Source organism: Triticum aestivum, chromosome 4B (assembly GCF_018294505.1).
Source record: "Triticum aestivum cultivar Chinese Spring chromosome 4B, IWGSC CS RefSeq v2.1, whole genome shotgun sequence".
NCBI lineage: Eukaryota > Viridiplantae > Streptophyta > Magnoliopsida > Poales > Poaceae > Triticum > Triticum aestivum.
The window spans coordinates 91239243-91261654 of NC_057804.1; the positions used below are offsets into that span (position 1 = coordinate 91239243).

Here is a 22412-nt window from a genome sequence, read left to right on the forward strand (position 1 = left end):
CAGCTCGATGTTGGGTCTCTATGCGGCTCGAGCGCCGCTGAGTCTACGGCCTCCATGGCGGGGTTATGCTTCCCGTCTTTGGACGATGCAGTCCGCTCTGGCTCTAGGGCCAGGGCGTTCACAGGCGCTATCTCCTGCGCGCGGCCAGATGACAGATCTAGGTCATGTTAATCATGATGGCCGGGGACAACCGTCATGGGCTCGAATCTGTCGAAGATCAAGTCTCCGCGGATATCGACCACAAAATTCAGGCTTCCAAATCTGACCTGATGGCCAGGGGCGTAGCTATCGATCTGCTCTAGATGGCCAAGCGAGTTGGCCCGCAGTGCGAAGCCACCGAATACGAAGATCGGACCAGGGAATAAGATCTCCCCCCGGACTACATTATTGTAGATGATTGATGGAGTCATCGATCCATCTGGTGACGACACAGCGGAACTCTCGATGAAAGCACCAATATCGGTGTCAAACCCGGCGGATCTTGGGTAGGGGGTCCCGAACTGTGCGTCTAAGGCTAATGGTAACAGGAGGCGGGGGACATAATGTTTACCCAGGTTCGGGCCCTCTCTATGGAGTACCCTACTTCCTGCTTGACTGATCTTGATGAATATGAGTATTACAAGAGTTGATCTACCACGAGATCGTAATGGCTAAACCCTAGAAGTCTAGCCTATGAGGTTATGATTGTTGTCCTATGTACTAAACCCTCCGGTTTATATAGACACCGAAGGTGGCTAGGGTTACACAAAGTCGGTTTACAGAGAAAGGAATCTACATATCCAAATTGCCAAGCTTGCCTTCCATGCAAAGGAGAGTCCCATCCGGACACGGGAAGAGTCTTCTATCTTGTATCTTCATAGCCCAACAGTCCGGCCAAATTATATAGTCCGGTTGTCCGAGGACCCCTTAATCCGGGACTCCCTTGGTCGTGGTCAAGGCCAGGAGGTGAGCGGCCTGAGGTCCGGTGGGAGCTACTGAGGCGTGATTCTCAAGAGTTCCCCTTTGGCATGCAAGCAACTCCCTAAAGGCCGAAAAGAAAAGCAACATTGCCCGAGCGAGGCTGCGAGGGTCGTGGGACTGAGTTGTGAGGTTCATGCTGATATGTATGGGTGACTTATCTTAGTGAGCCTGTGGCGATTCCCTTGGGTGGTGCCCAAGCATACCTTTGTGGTGACGCCTCTAGGTAGGGCTCGCGCCGGTCATCCCCTATTCTCGCTCGTCTAGATGCTCTACGTCCTCGGGTCCCAACCCTCGAGCGAGGCTCAGCTGCCGCTGGTATGACATGCCGCAATGTCATGGTCAAGGCCAGGGGGTGAGGGCTGGAGAGCCAGTAGGAGCTCCTGAGGCATGATGCTCAGGAGCCCCCCTTTAACGTGCAAGAGATTTGTGTGAGAAGGGGGCGACCGTTGGACCTACCCGTAGTTAAGCTCTGGAGATTTCTGCGAGTTAGTCTGTGGAGGAGAATATGACCCAGAACCGCACTTGTTGCCTGTCCATTGATCTTTCCGCAAGAAGATGAAGGCACTGAGGACCTGGTGAGGTGACGTGTGTGGGGCAGGCCGCGAGCCAGAGCTCGATCTCTCAGATTTGTCAGCATTGCAGGGACGGACCCGAGCACAAGCATCATGCTAGCATGTGTAGCTATCAGATGTTGGGTTCCGGCAGACCCTCAAGGTTCGAACTCTAGGGTCCGCGTGAAGATCTTCCCCCTACCGCTCCACGTTCGATCGCCTCGTGAGAATCTAAGCTAGACGATGAACAACACAAGGGACACAAGATTTATACTGGTTCAGGCCACCGTTGTGGTGTAATACCCTGCTCTAGTGTGTGGTGTGGTGGATTGCCTCAGGGGCTGATGATGAACAGTACAAAGGGTGAACAGCCTCGCGAGAGGTGTTCTTGAGCTGGTGCGATGAACTGCTTGGGTGAGTTCGATCGCCTCTCGGTCTAATGAGTACTTTTTCCGCCCCCCATCTCTGTGGTGGCTAGTCCTATTTATAGAGGCCCTGGTCCTCTTCCCAAATATTGAGCGGGAAGGGCGCCCACGATGACCATTTTGAAGGGGAACATCTAGTACAAGTTATCCTGACTAAAGTTGGTCTTCGGCTGCCAAAGGCACTAGCGGTGACGCCGTCTTGGGCTCCATGGTGACCTCCATCCTGCCGCTCTGCTGGTCTTGGTCTCGTTGCACTGAAATGGCAACCTTTGGCTGATGCCTTGGTACTCCACGCCTGTGCTTGCCCCCTTTGCACCAAAGAGGAAACAAGGACACTGCACAGGCCGGTGCCCGCCTGGCGCCCGCCTGGTCTCGATCATCACGGCTTGCATCACGAGCACCTCGCGAGGTACTTTGCCTTGATCTCTCCGCCTCGTTGCGAGGTTGCCTGGCGAGGCCGTTCCTGAGGAAGTCCCATGTCATCCGCCCCGCGAGGCTTGGCCACTCGCGAGGGTCTTGAGTCTTGTGCTGGTGAAGATGGGTCGTACTGGGCCACCACTTGAGCCACGCCGCAGGCCGTAGGCAGGCAAGTCTGGGGACCCCCGTTCCCAGAAAGCCGACAGTAGCCCCCGCTGCAGGATGAGCAAGAGCTGGCTCAGCAATGCGGGGAGGCCGCGAGGGGTAATACAGCTCCAATCGAGCTGATGATAATCATAAAGCAACTCATGGAAGAAGGTAAAGCAAGTTCTGATGGATGCAAGAAGGATACATGCCGCAGGGACGCCCCCAACTGAATGAACTAAAAGATGTCACCCGATACCGTTGCTGAAGGGATCCTGGAGTGGTCGAAAATGCGTGCTGCAGAAGTCGCTCCTCATGAACCACCATGGTCCTGAACCTGGGGAGGCTTTGGAGGTCCGGGGGGCTCGTGAGGATCCATCGCCATCTCCGCCTGAATCGCTTAGCGCCTGGCCTTTCTGAGCTGCCAGGACGCCCTACATGTGGCGCTGGAATGCTGCAGCCGCGTTCAGCAAACCGAAAGGCATGAGAATGTAGCTGTGAGGGGGAGGGGCTCGCATCAGCCAACGCGGGGCGAACGGAAGAGCTCCTGAGACGCGGCCCTGTTGAGCCCAGGAATGTCGACGCAGACGCGCAACTCCCTGTCCTCGCCGGGGCCGGGAGCCACGCCTGGTGGTGGGTGGCGATCACCCAGCATAGCTCTTTCCTCCTGAATCTCCTTGCCTTGGTGATGGACTCTTGGGTGCATGGTGCCTCGCGCCCTGCATTGAATCACGCCTCCACATGGTGCCCAAGCACCTCCCTCATGATGTTGGACAGGTCAGAGGCCCTCCAGAGGAGAGCCCCCGAGCCCAGCCTGAGGAGGGCACCCGACACGCCTTCCTATGCGAGAGGGGAAGGCCCTCGGCTATGGGCGCAGGGCTTGAGGCAGCACCGTCGGACACCCCACCCTCCTGAGATCCTTGGTGGAGCAGCTGCTTCTTCTTCTTGGGGATAGCCTCAGGAGGGTAGGCAGCACCCTCATTGTCTGGGTTCTCGACCGCCGCAACCTAGTAGGCGCGCTCAAGAGAGCACACCGCGTCCTTCTCCTCGTAGGCGACCATGATGATGCCGTAGCTTCCTGGCATCTTGAAGACATTATAGCCATGGTGGGTGACCGCCATCAACTTGGCCAGGGCCGGGTACCCGAGGATGCCGTTGTACGGGAGACAAATGTTGGCGATGTCAAAGTAGATGAGCTTTGTGCGGTAGTTGTCATGCTTGCCGAAGGTGACAGGGAGGCGGACCTGCCCTATTGGGGTGGTGGAGACGTCGGTCACTCCTGAGAAGGGCTTGGTAAGTTGAAGCTGGTGGTATGGCACTTCGAGTCTGTTGAACGTCTGAACGGAGAGAACATTGAGCCCCGCACCGCCATCGATGAGTGTCTTGGTGACGAGTACGTTGCAGATGATGGGCGAGCAGAGCATTGGGAGGGCGCCGGCTGTAGCCGCACACTTGAGCTGGTCGGAGGAGTCGAAGGTGATGGCATATTTGGACCACCTGAGCGGGCACGTTACCTAAAGCTTGGGGAGGGCTGCGTTCACCTCACACGTGAACTGCTTGAACATGCGAGGGGAAAGCTAGGGCTTGGGAGCCGCCTAGGATGCAAGGGATGGAACGAGGCTCCTGGAAGCCCCCAGCCCCCTCGTCTTGGTGGTGGTCTTTGTTCCTTCTTGGTGGCAGCGGCAGCGGGGGAAGGCCAATGTTGCCCCGAGGATGGTCCTCGCGAGACTGATCCCTCCAGGCGCCCTCACGAGGCTGGCTGAAAGTGCAACTATCCCTAGGTGGTTTTGGTAATTCATAACAACATATAGCTCATTGAGCTAATGCTATTCCAAGACTATTATTTCAGGAAAGCTCAATGAATGGCATGGCATGGATGATGAAAGTGGATCCCTCAAAATACTAAGGACAAAGGATTGGCTCAAGCTCAAAAGCTCAAGACTCTTCATTTCATATTTTAGTGATCCAAGATCACATTGAGTCCATAGGAAAAGCCAATACTATCAAGGAGAGATGAGGTGTTGCTTAATGAGCCTCTTGCTTCAAGTGCTTAGTGATATGCTCAAAAAACCCTCAACTACTTTCTCACATTCACATATGACCTAAACCCAGAGCCAAAATCGGTCACACCGATTCTTCCAACCCGGCGCCACCAATTTCAAATGTCATAGCCACTGCCACAAACCCTAAGCAAATCGGTCCTACCGATAGGGATCTCAGTCTCACCGAGATGGGATTGCAATCTCTCTGTTTCCCTTCGTAACGTTTCGGTCTAATCGAAGTGAGCGATCGGTCCCACCGAGATTGCAATGTAAACTCTCTGTTTCCCTTTTGTAACATTTCAGTCTCACCGAAAAGAGCAAATCGGTCCCACCGAGTTTACCTGACTAACTCTTTGGAAAGCTAATTACCAAAATCGGTCTTACCGAGTTTGTGTAATCGGTCTTACCGAGATTAGTTATGCCCTAACCCTAACCGAATCGGTCTCACCGAGTTGCATGTCAGTCCCACCGAAAATCACTAACAGTCACTAGGTTTACTAAATCGGTCTGACCGAGTCTGTTGAATCGGTCCCACCGAGTTTGGTAAATTGTGTGTAACGGTTAGATTTTGTGTGGAGGCTATATATACCCCTCCACCTCCTCTTCATTCGTGGAGAGAGCCATCAGACTAAACCTACACTTCCAACTTACCATTTCTGAGAGAGAACCACCTACTCATGTGTTGAGGCCAAGATATTCCATTCCTACCATATGAATCTTGATCTCTAGCCTTTCCCAAGTTGCTTTCCACTCAAACCCTCTTTCCACCAGATCCAAATCCTATGAGAGAGAGTTGAGTGTTGGGGAGACTATCATTTGAAGCACAAGAGCAAGGAGTTCATCATCAACGCACCATTTGTTACTTCTTGGAGAGTGGTGTCTCCTAGATTGGCTAGGTGTCACTTGGGAGCCTCGTACAAGATTGTGGAGTTGAACCAAGAAGTTTGTAAGGGCAAGGAGATTGCCTACTTCGTGAAGATCTACCGCTAGTGAGGCAAGTCCTTCGTGGGCGACGGCCAGGGTGGGATAGACAAGGTTGCTTCTTCGTGGACCCTTCGTGGGTGGAGCCCTTCGTGGACTCGCGCAACCGTTACCCTTCGTGGGTTGAAGTCTCCATCAACGTGGATGTACGATAGCACCACCTATCGGAACCACGCCAAAAACATCTGTGTCTCCAATTGCGTTTGAATCCTCCAAACCCTTCCCTTTACTTTCTTGCAAGTTGCATGCTTTAATTTCCGCTGCCTATATACTCTTTGCATGCTTGCTTGATTTGTGTGATGATTGCTTGACTTGTCCTAAGATAGCTAAAATCTCTCAAACACTAAAATTGGGAAAAGGCTAAGTTTTTAATTGGTCAAGTAGTCTAATCACCCCCCCCCTCTAGACATACTTCAAGGTCCTACACTGGCCCTGCCATCGGTCCTCCCAAGGCTGGCCGCGCTACTCTTGCCAATGGTCGCGGCCATCCCAACATCCTCCACCTCGACCTCCTTCGCGACCGTAGCCTCGATCATTCCGCTCGGGGCGACGACCGAGGCGCGCGTCATCGATGGTCCTGAGCTCCTGACAGTTGTTGGTGTTGTGACTATGCATGTTGTGGAAGCCGCAGAACGGGCGGTTGCCCTTGGATGACTCTGGGTGATCGTTTTTATTATTCCATGTTGTTATATTATCATTCTTGGATGTTTTACAATCATTTTATAGTCATTTTATATCATTTTTTGGTACTAAGCTATTGATACAGTGCCCAGTGCTAGTTGTTGTTTTCTGCATGTTTTTCACATCATAGGAAATCAATATCAAACGGAGTCCAAACGCAGCAAAACTTCTTGAGATTTGTTTGGGCGAGAAGACATCCAGTGGGCCAGGAAAGCAGCTGGGGGTGCTCTGAGGGGGGCAGGACCCACCAGGGCGCGCCTGGGGGCCTAGGCGCGCCCAGGTGGGTTGTGCCCACCTCGGGTGCCCCCTGAACCGCCTCTTTGCTCTATAAATACCCCAATATTCCATAAACCCTAAGGGAGTCGACGAAAATCAATTCCAGCCGCCGCAGAGTCCAGAACCACCAGATCTAATCTAGACACCATCACGGAGGGGTTCACCACTTCCATTGGTGCCTCTCCAATCATGCGTGAGTAGTTCTTCATAGACCTTCGGGTCCGTAGTTAGTAGTTAGATGGATTCCTCTCTCTCTCTCTCTCTCTTTATTATCAATACAATGGTCTCTTGGAGATCCATATGATGTAAGCCTTTTTGCGGTGTGTTTGTTGGGATCCAATGAACTTTGAGTTTATGATCAGATCTATGTTTTTATCCATGAAAGTTATTTGAGTCTTCTTTGATCTCTTATATGCATGATTGCTTATAGCCTCGTATTTCTTCTCCGATATTTGGGTTTTAATTGGCCAACTTGATCTATTTATCTTGCAACGGGAAGAGGTGCTTTCTGATGGGTTCGATCTTACGGTGCTTGATCCCAGTGACAGAAAGGGAAACGACACGTATGTATCATTGCTATTAAGGATAACAAGGTGTGGTCTATTTCTACATAAATAGATCTTGTCTACATCATGTCATTGTTCTTATTGCATTACTCCATTTCTCCATGAACAATGACATACGTGTATTACTCCATAAACGACACGTATGTATCATTGCATTACTCCTGCCTGCCAAGCGGTCGATGTGTGGAGTAATTGTAGTAGATGCAGGCAGGAATCAGTCTACTAATCTTGGACGTGATGCCTATATAATGATCATTGCATGGATATCGTCATGATTATTCGAAGTTCTATCAATTTCCCAACAGTAATTGTTTTCCCACCGTTTGCTATTTTTCTCGAGAGAAGCCACTAGTGAAACCTACGACCCCTTGGTCTCTTTTCATCATATTTGCCTTTGTGATCTATTTTCCTTTGCATTTATTTTTAGATCTATTATACCAAAAATACAAAAATACCTTGCTGCAATTTATTTGTTCTGCGATCTATTTATCCTATTTACCACTTTTTACCTCACATTATTTGCCTATCTTGAGGCGCCGTACCCGAAAGGGAATTACAACCCCTTTAACACGTCAGGTTGCGAGTATTTGTTAGTTATGTGCAGGTTCTATTTACGTGATGTGAGGAGGTTATCCTACTGGTTCGATAACCTTGGTCTCATCACTGAGGGAAATACCTACCATCGCTATACTGCATCATCCCTTCCTCTTTGGGGAAATACCGACGTAGTTCTAGAGGACATCAGTGATCACAGTCGCGCTTCATCTCTGGCTCGGTCGTGAGTACGATAGGTCCCTTGCGCTTCACATCCTTGGCCTTGGTCTTCTTGTCTTCTGGGTCCACGTCAAGGAGCTCGAGGAGGGAGAGGCGTCCCTCCTCAGCTCTCGCACACTTGGTTGCCATGTTAAACATCTCCAGGGCTGTGCATAGGTCCTCGTGTATGGCAATCTCCTCCTTCATCTTTACGTTGCGGATGCCATCAATGAACACCGAGATGATGCTTCGTCCGACACCTTGGGGATCTTGAGGCAAACGCTGTTGAAGAGCTAGATGTACTTCTGCAGGGTCTGTCCTGGCTACTTCTTGATGCGTCGCAGGTCACCAGCGGCCGGTGGGCGGTCGCGAGTGCCCTGGAAATTCATGATGAAACGCTGTCGCATCTCGTCCCAGGAGCGCGCGCCGTCCATGATGGCCATGGGGAACCAGTTTGCCATGACCTTCTCATCACTGTTGGTCGCCTCGATGCTCAACTTGTAGATGCAGGAACTCAGCAGGGTCGGGAGTGCCGTCGTAACGTGGAGGCAGGTCGGGCTTGAACTTCCTCGGCCAGAGGATGCTATGCAGCTCCGGAGTGAACGCGCGACACCCTGCAGTGGTTACAGGAGCCCGCCATGGAGGTGGAGCCTGGTCTTGGCGCTCGCACGCCGCCACCACAGGTGGCGCGTGGTCTTGATGTGGCGGTGCCAGGAGCGCATGCGCATCTTCTTATGGCTGATGCACCACCTGGCAGCTTGCCTCATCGCGCACGGGCGCCTGATGCTGTGGATCACGCCGAGGAGCCTCCCTCCTTGGCTCGATGATGGCGTCCTACCTGTGAGGTGGAGGAGGCGCTTCGTGAGCTACATCTCCCACAACAGGTAGCGGTTGAGGCAGCGAGCGAGACGACATAGCAGAATCTTCAGCGGTGCTGACGAGCTTGGCGATGCAGTCAAGCCAGTCCTCGTAGAAGTAGTCGACCGAGCGGTAGCGCAGGAGCTTGTGTACCATGAGCAGTGCGGCCTGCGCGTTCACCGGGGCACGACGAGCATGGGAGGACGAAGCAACCGGAGTAAGTGACGGAGTGGCGGTGTGCCCGTCGCGGCGCATGGAAGGATGCAGCAAAGAGGCCTGTTGCTCGTGTCCCGCGGGGCCCGTGGCGGTATTCATCGCCGGCGACGGGGGATGGCGAGGGCAGCCGTCGCTCGTCGGTGCTGTCTGAGCGACATGGGCGGCGAGAGCGGCCCGACGCTCAGCACAAGCTCGATGTGCGTCAGCCATGGAAGCGGAGCGGTGGCGAATTGATCGACGGAAGAGAGGCATCGACGCACCCCTACCTGGCGCGCCAAATGTAGGATTTCGTGTTCCGCAAACCCTTGAGAGGTTTGAAATCTAGGGTGCGTGCAAAGAACTCAACCTCCCCAGTTTGCCTACTAGCCAATCTCACAGCCTAGCTCATCGAACTGAAGGGAAAGGGGACACAACAGTTTATCCAGGTTCGGGCCACTTTGCGGTGTAAAACCCTACTCCTGCTTTGTGGTGGATTGGGCTCGAGGGGCTGAGGATGAACTAGTACAGTGGAGAACCACCTCCGGACATGTGTTCTTGAGCACGAGTGAGCTGGTGAGTATGGAATGGATCCGATCTCGTCCCGTCCCCCTATGGTGGTGGCTAGGTCCTATTTAAAGTGGTCCTCTTCCCAAATGAAGGCAGGAAGGGATCCAACAACGGCCAAATTTAAAGCACTGCAAAAAAAAGACACATCCGTGACATTTTGGGCTGAACGAATTTTTTTCTGTCATGCTTATGACAATTCTATGATGACAATTGTAACAAAACCCGTTATCATCATAGATGTGGTGGGATCCTACTTCTATGACAAAAAATCATGACAGAAAATGGGCTTTTCGTCCTGGGCGGGCCGGAGATGCAGCTGCATGACATTCTTTGGGCCTTCCATGACAGAAAAAACCATGGTAGGAGCGAGGGCGAGGAAAATTTTGGGGAGTTCCCGGTTACGGTGGGTGGTCGGGGGCCGAGCGATGTGCGTTTCTCTCATACATGTACGCGCGTTAGTGCGAGGCGTTGGGCTCTAACTGAACCCGAGCGAGGTGTTGGGCTCTAACCAAACCCGAGCGATTGCACTAACTACGTTACTGAATCCGAGCGATCGATCCCTTGCTGTTAAGTGAACTCGAGTGATTCCTTCACTACTACTGCTAACTGAAGCCGATCGAACCCTATTGCCTCCTTCCCTTGATGAACAGTGAGTGTTGTTGGGGTTGTTTGGGGGGGGGGGTTGTATGAACAGTTCCTGATGGGGGTGGATGAATAGGACCCCATGGTGTTGCCTCTGGATGAACAGGACCCTGATCGAGCTGATTGGGGGTGGATGAACATGACCTCGTGGAAGGCTGGATGAACATGACGACCCTGTGGAGGGAGGGTTAAACAATAGCCGATGGAGGGCTAGATGAACAGTAGCCAGTGGAGGGGTTGTTGAATAGGACCCCGTGGAGAGGGATAGTTGAACAGTAGCTGGTGGAGGAGCGCGCGATGGAGGCTAGATGAACAGGAGCCCGTGGATGAACAGTCAGAGGTGGAGGCTGGAGGAGGTCGACGGTGGATGAACAGTAGCCCTTGGAGACTAGAGGAGGTCGATGGTGGAGATGAACAGTATTCCGTGGAGTCCCGTTTTGCGGTATGGCACACCCCTCCCGATGAACAGGACCCCCGTTTCGACCGTAGTGCTCCAACACAAGTCTATTTCCTCCGTTTTTCAGTATGCCACACCCCTCCCGATAAACAGGACTCCATTTCAACCGTAGGAGGTCCAACAAACGTCCATTTCCTCCGTTTTGCGGTACGCCATACCCCTCCCGATGAACAGGAACCCGTTTCGACCGTGGCCGGTCGAACACAAGGCTGTTTCCTCCGTTCCGCAGTACCCAGGCCTCGTTTCCATCGGCTATTCCTTCCAAGCCCTCCCGATGAAGATGACGACGCATTCCGTTCCGACCCAGCCGGTTGGCACCCCATGAACACGACGACGATGTAGTTTCTTTGTTCCGACCCAACCATGTATACGAGCCCTGGTCGTACCTATGCGCGGGTAGGCGTTCAAGACCCCGCCCATAAGTATGTACATGGCCGTTGAGGGAGTCCTGGATTAGGGGGTATCCGGACATCCGGACTATATACTTTGGCCGGACTGTTGGACCGTGAAGATACAAGAGTGAAGACTTCGTCCCATGTCCGGATGGGACTCTCCTTTGCGTGGAAGACAAGCTTGGCGATCTGGATATTATATTTCGTTCTTTGTAATCGGCTCCATGTAAACCCTAGCCTTCTCCGGTATCTATATAGACCGGAGGGTTTAGTCCTTAGGGACAGAATCATAATCATCATAGGCTAGCTTCTAGGGTTTAGCCTCTACGATCTCGTGGTAGATCAAGTCTTGTAACACCCATATCATCAATATCAATCAAGCAGGAAGTAGGGTTTTACCTCCATCGAGAGGGCCCGAACCTGGGTAAACATTGTGTCCCTTGCCTCCTGTTACCATCAGCCTTAGACGCGCAGATCGAGACCCCCTACCTGAGATCCGCCGGTTTTGACACCGACAGTGGTGCTTTCATTGAGAGTTCCTCTGTGCTGTCGCTGTAAGGCTTGATGGCTCCTTCAATCATCAACAACAACATGGTCCAGGGTGAGACTTTTCTCCCCGGACAGATCTTCGTGTTCGGTGGCTTCACACTGCGGGCGAACTCGCTTGGCCATCTGGAGCAGATCGACAGCTATGTCCCTGGCCATCAGGTTAGGTTCGGAACCCTAAACTACACGGACGATATCCGCGGAGACTTGATCTCCAACGGATTCGGGCCTATGCCAGGAGCGCCGAACAGTCACGATGAGCACGGCTTAGACCTGCTGTCGGATAATGCTTGGGATATCGCCCCTGCAGGAGCCCTGGACCTATATCTGGGGCAGATTGCGTCGCCCGAGGACGGGTGGATGGACCCCGCCCCGTAGGCCGCACACCCATCGGCGGTAGAGCCAAACACAGACTTCACCCCCAAGGAAGCCTGTGACACGGGACCCCCGGACTCGTATCCGGTTGTATGTTCGAGTCCGCGCACTCCTGTGCCCGCAAATCCGGGTGGGCTCCGGTAATGGAGTTCACCGATGCGGATATCTTCCAGCACTTGCCCTTTGGCGAGGTGCTGAACTCGTTAAAGTCTCTCTCATTGTCAGGAGACTCTTGGCCGAACTATGTCCGGCTCGAGCGGGAAGTAGGCGACGAAGGAATTCATTGCCCACCCACCACCCACTTCATAGCCACTGTCGACGATGTAACAGACATGCTTGAATTCGACTCTGATAACACCGACGGTATGGACGTCGGTGCAGGAGACAATTCAGAACCACCACTCACGGGGCGCTGGACTGCCACCTCATCATATGATATATACATGGTGGATACGCCTAAGGAGGACGATGGCGACAAAATGGAGGATAAAACCCCCGGACAAAAGCCAAAATGACAGCGCAGATGCCTGTCTAAATCCAGTCACAGTAAAAATAGTGATAACAGTGCTAGAAAGACAGACACCCCAGTCAACTCCGAAGGCAACAACGATCATATGGACCCAGAGATGGAGCAGGATGAGCCAGGTCACGTTGAGCACAACCCGGACGATGATGCATTCATCATCCTAGAAACACGCTTGGAACGAGATAACCTCCACAGAAGGCTTATGGCCACTGCGAGAAGTCTAAAGAAGCAAAAGCAAAAGCTTAAAGCCGCACAGGAAATGCTCAATCGCAGATGGAATAAAGTACTAGACACTGAAGAAAAGTATGTCGACGATCGCCAAACAAAGAGCTATCCAAAGTGCAAGCTGCTACCAGAATTCGAAGACGAGGCCGTTCCACCGAAGAACAATACGGACAATAGGCCGAACAAACCACTTCGAAACCGCAATGGAGCAGCTACCGACGACGCACATGATTTATATGAGCTCCTGGATAAAAAGGCTGGCGCGACCAAGTCCATCTATAGATATAGAGGACACGCCCCGCACAGGACTATGGTCACCACGATCAGACTGATCGGATACCAGTTCGGAATCAGTACCGGACACATCAACAGCCGACGGCAAGCCATAACATGTCCAGAAACAGAGGGGCTGCTCACCCTCAGTGCTTCACCGAGGAGGTACTGGACCATGAATTTCCACAAGGTTTTAAACCTATGAACATGGAGGCATACGACGGAACGACAGACCGCGGGGTCTGGATCGAGGATTTTATCCTTCATATCCACATGGCTCATGGGGACGACCTCCACGCCATCAAATACCTTCCTCTCAAGTTGAAGGGACCAGCTCAACACTGGTTGAAAAGCCTCCCCAAAAATTCAATCGGAAGTTGGGAGGAACTCGAGGATGCCTTCAGGGCCAATTTTCAAGGGACCTATGTCCGACCTCCGGACGCGGACGATTTAAGTCACATAATTCAACAGCCCGGAGAGTCCGCCCGCAAGCTTTGGAACAGATTCCTCACTAAGAAGAATCAAATTGTCGACTGCCCGGATGCCGAAGCCCTAGCGGACTTCAAGCATAGTATCCGGGACGAGTGGCTCGTCAGACACCTCGGCCAAGAAAAGTCGAGGACAATGGCAGCCCTAACAAGCCTTATGACCCACTTTTGCGCAGGTGAAGACAGCTGGTTGGCCCGTAGAGGCACCAACGACCCAAGTACATCCGAAATCAGGGATGGCAACGGGAAGCCACGGCGCAATAGAAACAAACGTCGAAACAAGGAAGAAAGTCCGGACAACACAATAGTCAACGTCGGATTCAGGGGCTCTCGAACCGGTCAACAAAGAAGGCACTTAAAGGCAGCAAAGAAGGACCGTCCGGCCTGAACAAAGTCCTGGACAGACTGTGCCAAATCCATGGCACCCCCGAAAAACCTGCGAACCACACTCACAGAGAATGCTGGGTCTTCAAGCAGGCTGGCAAATTAAATGCCGAACACAAGGGAAGGGAAACACCAAGTGAAGACGAGGATGAGCCTCACCAGCCGAACATTGGGGGACAGAAAAAATTCCCACCAGAGGTAAAAATAGTAAACATGATCCACGCGACTCACATATCCACGAGAAGGCGCGAATGCGCGCTCAGAGACGCTTGCGCCATAGAGCCCATTGCACCCAAACTTAACCACTGGTCGGCTTACCCGATCACTTTCGATCACAAGGACTACCCGACTAGTATTCGGCATGAAGGATCAACTGCCTTGGTGCTCGACCCAATAATCGGCGGATACCATCTTACTCACGTCCTCATGGACGGCGGCAGTAATCTTAATCTAATATGCCAGGACACTGTCCGCAGGATGGGGATAGACCCATCTAGAATAAACCACAGTAACACCACCTTTGAAGGGGTGATACCAGGCGTCAAAGCCCACTGTAGGGGCTCCCTCGTACTAGAGGTGATATTCGGCTCCCCTGGCAACTTCAGAAGCGAAAAACTACTCTTTGCCATCACCCCCTCCAAAGTGGTTATCGTGCATTGCTTGGGAGAACGGCCTTTGCCTGCTTCAACGCAGTACCACACCACGCCTACCTTAAACTCAAGATGCCCGGTCCACGCGGCGTCATCACTATTAACGGAAGTACACAATGTTCCTTACGCACGGAGGAATACGCGACGACTCCAGCAGCCGGACTCTAAGCGTCCTCTAATACCAGAAAGCATGATTGGTTGTCAAGACCACACACATGGTTAGACGAGTCTAGCAGCCCAGATCGACCTGATCTAGGCACCACACATGTAATCTCATAGAGGACACCAGGGGCTATAGATAATTAATAAAGCCCAATTCTCGGCCTAACCTTACTAACAGGCCAATGTCTTACACTTTTACTATCCATTAGAGATAGCCAACTTTTCGCACGCTTCTGTCATACTCTTCTCCATGAGTTTTTGTTTTTACAAACACCATTCATGCGACACCCTCCCAGGACACGGCACAACGGGGACAAAGGCACAGACGTGCAGCAGGGCGCCGCTCAAAGGTTTCTCTTTAGATTAAGCCCCTGTGTAAACCTTCTTTATTTTCTCTTGTTGCTTACACATCCCATGGGTACTACACCCGCAGAGGATACTGCCATTATTGGCATTTCGCCATGATAGACTAATGCACGTACCTGGGAATACAGGGTTCATAATAAGGGGCATTACTCAGCCCAGTATACGTTATAAAGTCCGAATACCTCCGGGAGTGTTCGGCATCGCGAGTTTGGCCTTATATGCATCATTTCCGTATCATGTCTTTGGTCAAATGTTTGGTTTGCCCGGCTCCTAGGTTCGCTGCCTTACGTTCCGTTCTTATCGGCTAAGGCGGCCAAAGGTGAACTACTGCGATTGTGCCCTAGTTATTCCGGATGAGCACCTCAATAGAGAAAGCCGAAAACTGACTGTCATGATATAGCGAGAGATTGTTCAACCACTCGAAGACTCATCGGAACCTTTAGGGTTCCTCCGCATTAACGAAGGACCGCTTACCGGTCATGTACACATGCGCCCGGATTCAGATACATGCAAAGGTACAAGGGGCTACACCGTATCCCCACCGTGAAACTCCTATGGCTAAGTGAAAGTGTTAAAGCTATATAGTCCGGTTGCCTAGTTCGACATGCGATCACCTCCTTAATGGACCAAGACATTGGATCAATTGTGATCACGCATATTTTCGTGAACACCACCGCATTATATGCGTGGGGGCTGAAGCCAACGACTGCTAACTTTCAGAATTGCACACACACACACACACACACACACACACACACACACACACACACACACACACACACACACACACACACACACATATATATATATATATATATATATATATATATATATATATATATAACAGCCGCACAGGGAGGCACAACAACACTTTCGGGCGAAAAGTATAAATATAGCCTCCATAATCAAAATAACATTGTCTTTACAATGACACAATTTGTCACTCGAACATGACACTTTTCAAGCACTGAGCCTCTATTAAGCGAGCACCTTCTGCTACCTGCTCCAAGATGTGCTCGGCCGGATCCTGGCCCCCCGCCAGATTCTGGGTCGCAACGACGGTGGCCTCCATATCTGTCCAATATGCTTTAACACGGGCAAGAGCCATCTGTGCACCCTCTATGCACGCCGACCTCTTCATGGCATCGATCCACGATACGGCACCAAGGAATTGTTGCACTAAACTAAAATAACTGTCCGGCTTAGGCCCCTTCGGCCATAGATGGTCTATTACAGACCGCATTGCAAGACCGGACAACCTGTGGAGCTCGGCCATAGCAGCCATCCTCTCACTCAAAGGCAATGTGCACGTTGGAGCGCTGAACTGCGACCAGAATAGCTTTTCCACTTCATCATCTTTTTGATCCTCGAAAAACTTGGCTGCATCAGCCGTACTCTTTGCCAAATCTGCATAGGCGTCTGTAGGACTCCAGCGTCGATCCATAGGAGCGTACTTCGGATCTAAAAACTTCATCCGCAACAAATAAGAGTTTTGCAGACGCGATTTCCCCGGCCTGTCGAAGCTCCTCCCGCGCATCCCTAATCTTGGAACGCGTCTCCTTGGCCGCATCAAGAGCCCTTTTCAGGTCAGCCGCATTAGCCTTACTAGTCGTCAACCCGTGCATTCACACGGGCTAGTTTATTGAATGTAGGATGTGAATATTTCATATTATGAACTACCTTGTAACTTCTATTCAATTCTCATTGGTCGTTTACATCCGATTCATCCATGGACGTCTCCAAGCGGAGGTACTATTTGGCCCCTAAGCTTCATTAATTAATACCATAGATTTTTGGAATGCAGGATGTGAATATTTCATATTAAGAACTACCTTTTAAGTTTTGTCCAATTCTTATTGGTCGTTCGCATCTGATTCATCGATGGACCATTTTCAAGTGTAGGAACTATCTGGTCACTAAGCTTCATTAATTAATATCTTGTTTTTAAACAATTAATTAATTAATTAATACCTTGTTTATTCTGTAATCATCATCCATGGATCTTCCACACTTAACCATATATCTAGGAAACCACATTCTTCATTGTATATTTCTGATATTTTGGCACATATGTTCGTTATTACTTTTTTATCAATTGCCTGGTACATAAATTTTCTGCAAGATATTAATTGATGTATACAATTTATAAGTTACATGACTTATGATTATTTAGTCTAATTGTTTTGAGAAAAAAATATAGTAGGTTAAACCCCAACTGTGACTCGTTTTCTATTAATATGATGGATAAGGTACATGTGTATATGTACAGGAGGTGAAGAAAAGAAATTACATCTCTTACTATACCTGACCCCTCCTTTAGGCTAGGTTTTGACGTCTTCGTGATGATACAAAAATGCTTCTTGAAACTGAGTAGGTACGTCTCTATATTAGCACCTTTGTTATCAAAGATGATTCTATGATTCCATATAGACCAACACCCACTAATCATGATCTTATTGAAACATACGATGTTCTTCCTGTTCTTTTCTTCATTGAGCATACCAGTGTCCCATCCAATACCCAGATTCCACCCAAAAAAATCTAACTGAATGCACATGAGAAAATGAAGGTACATCATAGTTTCATTTGTGCCTTCCTCACATAGAACACAATTTTTATAACCAACAAAAAAATCTCTTCATCAGATCTCTATTGTGAAGGCTCTCCTGTATAAGAAGCCAGAAGAATTTTATTGTTTGCATAAGCAAGAAGATTCCATATCCATTTGCATGGTGCTGGGGTAGGTTGAGGATCACCAATAAAGGTTTGGTTCTGGTACATTACTTTCCATTACCCAAGTTATATGACCAGCTCTCATATTGCATAGCATCGTTCTCAATGTTCAAACTCTGTATAACTCATGTAGCTGTAGCTGTTGGACAACAATGGGTAACACATGGATGTGAAATCATTCATAAATATCAGTGTCATCATGTAATGTAGCTTTTTTATGATCTTTAGCATATGAGTGCAACTCGAGGAAGGTTCTAAAGTGGTTGATCCTGCCAACTGTTACGCCATGACAGAATTGACTCTAATTCATGGTCAGAGTTACATCTCAAAAATTATAAGCAGCCTCTTTTTGAAGTTGGGGGTAGTAAAATATTGCACACTACCTATAATCAAGAAAAGCCAATTGAGAACCTAACAAATGCACGTGACTTTACTTAATACATCTATAAAGTTGATGAGATGATAAAGTACTAAAATTCAAACATTTGTTTGGCGGAAAAAAATATCAAAAGAGCAGCAGTGAATTTTATAGAAATTTAGTTTCTGTAGTAAGCCGTATCCTGGCACTTCTTATTTTGTGGCAAAACTCAAGTGTCATCACTGAAATAGAAAGTATTTCCAAAATATTGCTAGACTTGCATGTAAACAACCATATATTTGTAATAAATAAATAATGAACCATGTAACTGCGTACACATTAATTTTGCAATTAGTACATTAGTGAATATATTTCATAGTAAGGACTTACTAACGGAGCTCAAGTGTCCAACCACAAGTTATTACAATACAAAAATTATTATTAACAACAACACCTTCGGTAGAGTAAAGTGGACATTGCAATGAGAACTACCATACATACACACTGATTTCTTTTCAGTCCAACAATTTCATCTGCCTGAAAATAGAGCAAAATACAGTGAATCATGTGTCCCCATAAGAATTCTCTCTGCCAGCCAAAAACATAGTACGTCAAACTACTATGAATGTACGATCTAACCAAAGTTGTGCTCTGCAGTAATGGACTGGAACCTCACCAATACCTTTCAAAACTGAAAATCCTTGCAATTATCATGCTCTTAATCCTAACGCAAAGGCGCTGTTCGGTAGCTCTCCGCTCCGCAGCACCGCGCCGGAGCGGAGCGGCCCGCAGCCCATTTTCTAGGAGTCGCCCAAGCATCGCTCCGCGCGCTCCCGGAGCTGGATGGCTGCCGAACAGGGCTAAAGTCTTAGGAAATTACAGATATTCACAACATAAAAACAGAGGCAAAAATCATATGTTGTCATGCTTGCAAAGTTTTAATATGAGGACATCATATAATTGTAGTAGATCTACAGAACTGCTAACGGAGCTCAAGTGTCCAACCAAAACTTATTACAATATAGAAATTATTATTACAGCAATGCCTTGTGTAGAGGTAAGTGTACGTTGCAAGGAAAATCACCTTATATACACACTTTTTTTTTCTAGTCCAGCAATTTGATCGGCCTGAAAACAAAACAAAATACAGTGAATCATGCGTCACCATCAGAATCCTCTCTGCCAACCAAAACGTAGTACATCAAACTACTATGAATGTATGATCGAACCAAAGGTGCGCTACATATATATACTGATATCTTGTGATGCTTGCAAAGGTCTGATTTGAGGACATCATATAATTGTAGTAGATCTACAGAACTGCAAGGTAAGTACAAAATTAGGCATGTTGTGCAGCTTTCTCTGTAGAACCATACTAACACCTTGCAACACCTGAAGGAAAAATGCTCACAAAGATGGTGGCTCTTATAATCCTGAGTAGTGGACTATCAGCAAAATAAAGGGAAATCACAGAAAAACTAATAAATTATAAGCTTCACAATCTGATTTTCTAGATACAGATGATAAATAAAACAAAGTGTAATTGCAAACCTAATTAGATAAATATGGGAAACGATAATAAAAATCGTTGTCCACAGCATCGATGAACATATCGGGCAACCTACATAACAACATAATTCAATGGTACTCCCCACAGAAAAAAAACATAATTCAATGGTACAGATAAGGTTTTAAAATATCTGAATCACATACAAATAAGGAAGCGACAATGGTGTCTACATCTATTGTACTTGGTCAGGGCATACTAAAACTCCCATAATCAAATCCTTCAAAACCAACAGTGACAGTAGTTGATATATCTGACATCCATGTTGTTGTGAATTACTTTCTTAAACATTCCCGAGTACAACTAAGTCGAATGTACATGCAGCAAACCCAAATCATATCAGTCTTGTTCCCATACAAAGAATCACATCTGCAGCCCATGCAAAAACTGCAAGAAGAGAAACGAAGTAACCAAAACGATGTTTAGTAGATGTGGGGAACTCACAGCTTATTTTTCTCAAGCAGTCAACTTTTCCTCATTGAATGGAGGAGGCACTCAATGAGCAGCATTTGTTGGGAAGTTGTGAGCACTTTGTTAGATAAGTCTGTCTTGCCGTTAAACTATATCACCGGAGCCGAGTACGGAGCACGGGTAACATTCCAGTGGGTATGTACGCACACATTATTTCCCGGTTGGAGACAAAGAAAACATATGTGAGAGTTCCTTTGTGTTGACGTTAATATCAATGCAGAGCATAACTGCTACATTACCCAATAATGACATGATTACTCCTAGTTGATAGCACCAATTATTTCACACACCATTCTATTTAACCTAAAATTGTCAAAAAAGGGCATTGAAATTTAGTAGTTGTCAGTTGTAACACAGAATTGACAGAAAATCAATCCCCATACTTATAGAAAGTGCAAGAGCAATGAAACTCAATGCTTTAGTAGTTGTCATGTGCCATTGCTTTTACAAAGCAATTGCCCGCCAAAACATTCAGATTTACGACAGAAACCGTCAATACTCTAATAGTTGACAGAGAGCTTCATTGTCAAGTGTTTCACAATATAACTATCTAACTAAATGAGGATAAGAAGAAGAAAGTTCATCATAAGTCAATTCTCTTACCTACAACGGCCAGGACATGCCAGCTTGGCAAGGTACTTCCTTGAATAGGAGATTGTGGCAGAGTAGCAACAAAATAAATCAAGAAAATATATTAATCTTGCCATATAGGGTCCCTGGCATGTTTTGCCCATACGAAAATTGATTTAGGAGTGGCTTAAACAGTGGCATGTTGACAACTGACATTAGGCTCCTTCATGTTTATGTTTGTTTAGACAACAGATTTCTTAATTTATAAACTCACCTGAGGAGCATAGTTATGCCCCGACCGATCTCGGGCATCCACAGGTTGTACCGTAGGTGAGAAGATTCTAGATTGAATCCCTTGAGCGCGCAACACTATCTGAAGGGGTGATTGAAAAAAAATTGAACCCAAATCTGAAGTTAATGTGGATTCAAGTACAAGCCAGAAAGAAAACAAATTCAGAACAAAAACTGTGGGAAAACGAACCTGATCCAGAGGAAGAAAATAATCTTGACGCAATAAGCTCCTTGATTACACGGGATCCATGCCTCAACTTGGTTTTGAGAGAGACGTGGATTTGTTTTTCAACCGGGGGAGCGATAGAGTACAAATTAGAGGAAGTGAAGGTGGAGAAGGTAGGTATTTTAGGGCTTCCTTGTACAACCATGAAAGGATCTTTTCGGTTTCTTCTACATCCATGAAAATATTATGGGCCTTCTGATCAATTGTTCTTCTACCTATTAACAAACTAACTAAAGCACCATGATTCTAAAACACAGAACTATCTAATCACCATTGCAAAGCCAAAGGATAGTAGTATTGACCCAGCTCCTTGCCAAACCCAAGTTCGTGTGTGCAGGAGAGGAGATTCTGCCCACTAACATGGAAATCCAGTGGCACTCCATCTAGCACACCCACAAATCCATTACACGGTCCATAAGAGAACTTCAGAGATGAAAGTTACCTTGCCGAGCAACCACTCAGAACATGGATGAATTTGCTACGCGGAGCGCGATCTTCACCGGGTACATCCATGCCTCAGCGGTACGATGAGTGGAGGGGTACAACAGGGAACCATTGTTGTAGCTTATAGGCGACCAGCCGCGTCGCCACCATGCGACCGGAAGCATCCGCCGCAGTGTGCTGGTCCAAGAGAAAGGACTAAGGCGAGAGATGGTTAACAGTGGCGGTGGAAGTGGTGGGATGCGACATAGAGTGGATGTGGTGGTCAGCGACGGCGGATGAGACAGGGAGCAACGACGACGGTTGGGAGCCGGGCGACGGCGTGATCCATGGCAAGCTACGGGTGTGGTGGTGGCCTTCAGAAGGTTAGGGATACGGGGGGAGTTCTTTTTTTAGCAACCGTGGTGGAAGGACCGTGGGCCTTCTTTTTTAACAACACTGGTGAAAGGACCGTGGGCCTTCAGTGTTTTTTGGCCGAATTAAGCACACCATTAAGAAAAAGTTACATGCGTTAATCTCCACCGTAATAATTCGGTCCCACCAGAGATGAACGGCTCATAATTTCTAATTAACATGGTAATTTCTTGGGAGTCTGTAATTAGTATAGGTATAGAGGTATAGATAGATTATCTTTTCCAAGCAGCTCATACCGGTCGGCGGCTTTTTTCAGCTCCACAGCCATCTCGTCTATCTTTTCTTCGCTCCGGCGACGAGTAGCCTGTTCGGCTCTCAACTCTTCGGCCGCCTTCAGGGCAGCCGCATTGCTAGCACGGACTTGTTCCTTGGTCAAGGCAAGTTCCACCCTCAGGGATTCCACGGCAGCAACACCGTCTGCAGTCCAAACATATAACAT

General features: G+C 48.7%; 1 long non-coding RNA gene across 2 annotated transcripts; it reads right to left on the reverse strand.

Annotated features, from left to right (window-relative positions):
• Positions 1-16414: 16414 nt before the first annotated feature.
• Positions 16415-21947, reverse strand: LOC123091212 (uncharacterized). 2 transcript variants are annotated; one of them, XR_006442969.1, is made up of 5 exons: positions 21083-21947; positions 20005-20974; positions 19078-19121; positions 18676-18840; positions 16415-18530 (listed from the first exon to the last, which is right to left on the reverse strand). It is a non-coding gene; the product is annotated as an uncharacterized lncRNA (long non-coding RNA). The 2 variants fall into 2 exon arrangements; XR_006442968.1 differs by having other exon boundaries at positions 19078-20974.
• Between the last annotated feature and the right edge of the window lie 465 nt (positions 21948-22412).